Source organism: Choloepus didactylus, chromosome 14 (genome assembly GCF_015220235.1).
Source record: "Choloepus didactylus isolate mChoDid1 chromosome 14, mChoDid1.pri, whole genome shotgun sequence".
NCBI lineage: Eukaryota > Metazoa > Chordata > Mammalia > Pilosa > Megalonychidae > Choloepus > Choloepus didactylus.
Genome location: NC_051320.1, coordinates 901,976 through 906,385, shown reverse-complemented (window position 1 = coordinate 906,385; position 4,410 = coordinate 901,976). Strand labels below are relative to the sequence as shown.

Below are 4,410 nucleotides of genomic sequence, written 5' to 3'. Positions count from 1 at the left end.
AGAATTGAAGGTATTTAGTTAAATACAAAGTTGGGTATTCAGGTGAGAACTCTCGGGTGGTGATATAAATTTGAAAATCATCATCAGAGAGATGCTACATAAAGCCATAAGAATCCTTGATTTGAAACTGATAATCTATAACTTAAAACTGGGAATGAAACTACTACTCTGATATTTAATGTCCTAAATACATGTGTGTTCAAGAAATCTAAGCTAAAGTTAATAAAGGGGGGAGTATGGGGAAGAAGGAGACTTCTGATCCTCATGGTCTTTCCACAAATGCATGTGTCCAGAGGAGATTCCTAAAGTATAAGATGAAGAATTTTCTTCCCTCTATCATCTTCACTCCATCACCATTTCTTGTTTCACCGCTGTCTTTTTTTTAATCTCTAATCTTCCCTTCGGTCTATATAGCAATGCTAAACTACAGCAAAGAATAGTATTAGTAAGCTTGTGAACAGTCATGTGACTTGTTGATAGTTTAAATCACAAATAAGGAAAATTCTGCCTCATCATCAATTGTACTTGCAGATTAAGAGATTTTCCAGAAAGGAATATGGGTTTTAAGTAAATTTTCCAAATTTAAATCATCAGAGTTTGAAGGTCAGTATGTGGACTTAGCCCCTCAGAGCGATTCTCAAACAAAGCCTCCCAAACTGGCATCTTATACGTTAATTCATCAGTTTAGAGTACAGTCCTCAGATCTATATGAAAGCAATCCTCTTCATTTTCCTCCCAGGAATCCATAGTGGATGCAGTCTTGTTGCCTGAACTCATTAGTAAAGAGTCCCTGATCCAGACTGTAAATTTAATGAGCTGCTATGAAAAATCTAAATCAAGAATACAAAAATGCTTATCCTGGTCATTGATCAATACCTTTCTATCCACAAAGGAAAGTTTCTATAGGAAATCCAATTACAAGAGAATGTTTTCTTTATGAAGATAGAATTTGAACAAGTGACATTATTGGTTATAGCTTCAAGTAGCCATAGCCCAAAGCATCCCTCCTAACACAGAAATGCACCTGTCAGGCAGACTGGCCAGAGAGACTTACTTACTGATCAGCAAAACACTTCACTATCTTAAAATTGTGCCTGATATCTAATGAAAAATTTTACTTCCTTGATATACTCTGGTCTATATTCACTTCAGTTAATTTCTTCTCTCTTTGGATGAAGTGCACTGGTATGTTACATGGTATTGAAAAGCTTTTTTTAATACATCAGTTTTTGCTTTTTTGTATCTATAATTCCTTCCATGAATGCTGATTTTTATAATATAGCTCTCACAATTTTATAAAATTATCAAAAATTCACCAGCCTAAAATTTTGTGCAGATCTATTGACTTAAGTTACAAAAAGTTTATAAAACTATATATTAAAAATTGATAAGCATTAACATGATGAACAAAAATATTAAAACATGAGAGATTATGCTCAATACAGTTAATGCTTACTATAGTCAGGCTTGTACTTGTTTGAAAAAAAGATAAACATGTTTAAGAGGAAGATGAAAGGCCATATTTAAGGATGTTGCAAAAAGAAACCAAGCATCAAACAAGTGCTTAATTACCTATATTTATGGTCCTCTTGCAGTGACTTGAGGCTGAAAGTTGAGCAAGACAATATGATCTAAATTCAGAAGTGACAGGACTGATTGATTAGCCAACAAAACACACTAGATGGAAATCAGGGACAAATTCTTAGACTTGGATTCAAAACATGGAGAAGAAAAACCCAAACCAGAATAATGTACTAAGAGGCAGGTAAAGATATAGGCATAATAGGATATAGTTCACAGGCTGCAATGCAGAAAACAGAACTGAGTACTGGGCATTGGTTCCCACAAATCTTGCTGCAATTGACGTTCTGTCACTCTGTGTGACACCAGCTCAAAATAAAATGTGTCCCCTTTGTTCTAAATCTTTATTTCCCCAGAAGTTTTACTGAGAAAAGATACTTTCCACATCAGATTAGGAACATTTTCTCTGCTGTATCAATCAATTTTATTTAAATAATTTTAGAAATAGCAAGTGGAGCCATCCACCATTTACCACCTCAATCAGTTTGTTACACCATAACTTTCTCCTGGCGTTTTTAACTTCTGCATTCCTCAAAGTGTAAATAAGAGGGTTGAGCAAGGGTGTGCCAATGGTGAAAAATACTGCCACTGTTTTGTCCACAGGAAATGTGGTTGGAGGGTGAGTGTATGTGAATATACATGGAATAAAATATAAGGTGACCACAATTATGTGGGAGGCTCAGGTGGAGAGGGCTTTCCTTCTTCCTTCTGCCCTCTGGTTACTGAGAGAACATAAGATTAAAACATAGGAGATGATCAGTATTATAAAACTCACTATACATATGGCCCCACTATTAAAGACTATGAGTAGATTCATGACATAAGTGTCCATGCAAGCAAGTTTCAATAGAGGCTCCATATCACAGAAGAAGTGATTGATAACATTAGGGCCACAGAAGAGTCATTTCAAAGCTAAGATAACCTGTGCTGAAGAATGCATATGAGATCCCACCCAGGCCAGATTCACCAACACACCACAAACATGTCTGTTCATGAGGGCTGTGTATCTCAGGGGCTTACAAATGGCCACATAGTGATCAAAGGACATGAGGATGAGAACAAAGACCTCCATGCACTCAAAAAAGTGAACTGCAAAGACCTGGGTCATGCACTCACTGTAGGAGATGACTTTCTTCTCAGACACAGCATCTCTAATCAACTTGGGTGCTGTGGTTGTGGAGAAACAGGCATTAGCAAAGGATAAGTAGAAAAGGAAGAAATACATGGGGCTCCCAAGCATCTGACTTATTGTGATGGTCATCACAATCAGTAAATTTGCCAGCAAAGTTGCAAGGTAGAGAAACAACACTATCTCCTCTTTTAGAACATCCTGTGTTAACCCAAATGGAATGAACTCATTCACACTGTTATTCAGGCCCATGGTTGCGGCAGATAAGGAAATGACACGGCTTCAAATGGTTTATCTGCAAAGAAAATGGAGAAAATGTTGATCTGGGAGGAGCAATGGAATTGGACTCTGAATTATTAATTTACAGTTCTAATTGATGGGCAAAGGGTTTTCATGCATTACAGTCACATGGAAATTTTTTTTTTAATGCTGATTCCTATTCTTTAGCTACAGAGACTACCTGGGTAGAACCAAGATTTTAGGGGTGAGAGACAAAAACAAGCAGGTGATTGATTGTGTTTTCTACCAAGTTCTGAAAATTGCTGACTTTGTTATATGATGTTAAGCAAGTCATTTTAATGATTTAAAACTTTTAATTCCTGTGAAAATTAGAGGTTCCAATAGACACTTTATTAAGTGCATGTGTCTGTGTATTTTATATATGTGCATAGATATTTGTTTCAATGACTGGAAAACAATAGTCTTATAGAATTCAAAAATATTAAATTTAGAAATTCCCTATTGAGGAAAATATTTCTTGATCTGGACACCTATTTGTATCCATTATTCTTGACCTCTTCAGTATCTTGGCTGACTTATAAATTAAGAAAAAATAACTTTTGCAACTTTTGGTTCATGGTGGCTGTTTTGCCTTCATTTTCATTCAAGACATATGAGATGTTTGCATAAATTATTGAGCCTGGTATTACTGAGGGAAATTACCATGTAAGTGGTATCATCCATTACTCATGCTAGATATATGACATTGTTTCACATCCTAAGGTCCAGCTAGATGTACCACTTTATACATTTATATAGCCTGGATAAGGTCTTCACTCTCTTATGATTCTTACCACTATCTTTCAGAGGTTTTATTTTCTTCTGATTTTTGTTTCTCTTGAAACATAATTTTAAAAGTATTTCAGAATTTCTCCATACAGATATTTTTCCATTGTTCTTCTGTATTCATTCTTTATATATATTATGCAATAATCATGTAAAATTACTATATATTCTAATTCTCGTTTTGGATTGTTAAAAGCCTTTTTTTCCTTGTAACTTAAGGGGATTGTTATGCAATTATGTGTTTTAGCAGTCATAAATTCACATAGAAATATCTGTTAATACCAAAGACGGGTTTTCAAATTTTCACTTATTAAAAAAACTTTTTGAATGAGTCTTTTCTCATTTGAAGAATTTTCTGTATTTTTAATAATATATCAAAATACATTTCAATGGAATTACTGAATCAAAAGAGATGAATATTTACATAATTATTAGTAACCTTCCAATTTGGTTTTAGCAGAATTTATTAGACTTATTTTTAAAATAGAATAAATATATTTCCATATTCAAATATCCATAGTTTACAGTAGGTTAGAGTGAAACATAAAAGTGTCCTTCAAAAGTCATTATTTCCCAATCCCACTCTCCAGAGGTAACAGTTAATTCCTTACATTATATTCCAGATTTTTCATGTT

At 34.3% G+C, this 4,410-nt stretch overlaps 1 pseudogene; it reads right to left on the bottom strand.

The window, feature by feature from the left end:
- Window positions 1–2,005: 2,005 nt before the first annotated feature.
- Window positions 2,006–2,962, bottom strand: LOC119509540 (annotated as a pseudogene).
- Between the last annotated feature and the right edge of the window lie 1,448 nt (window positions 2,963–4,410).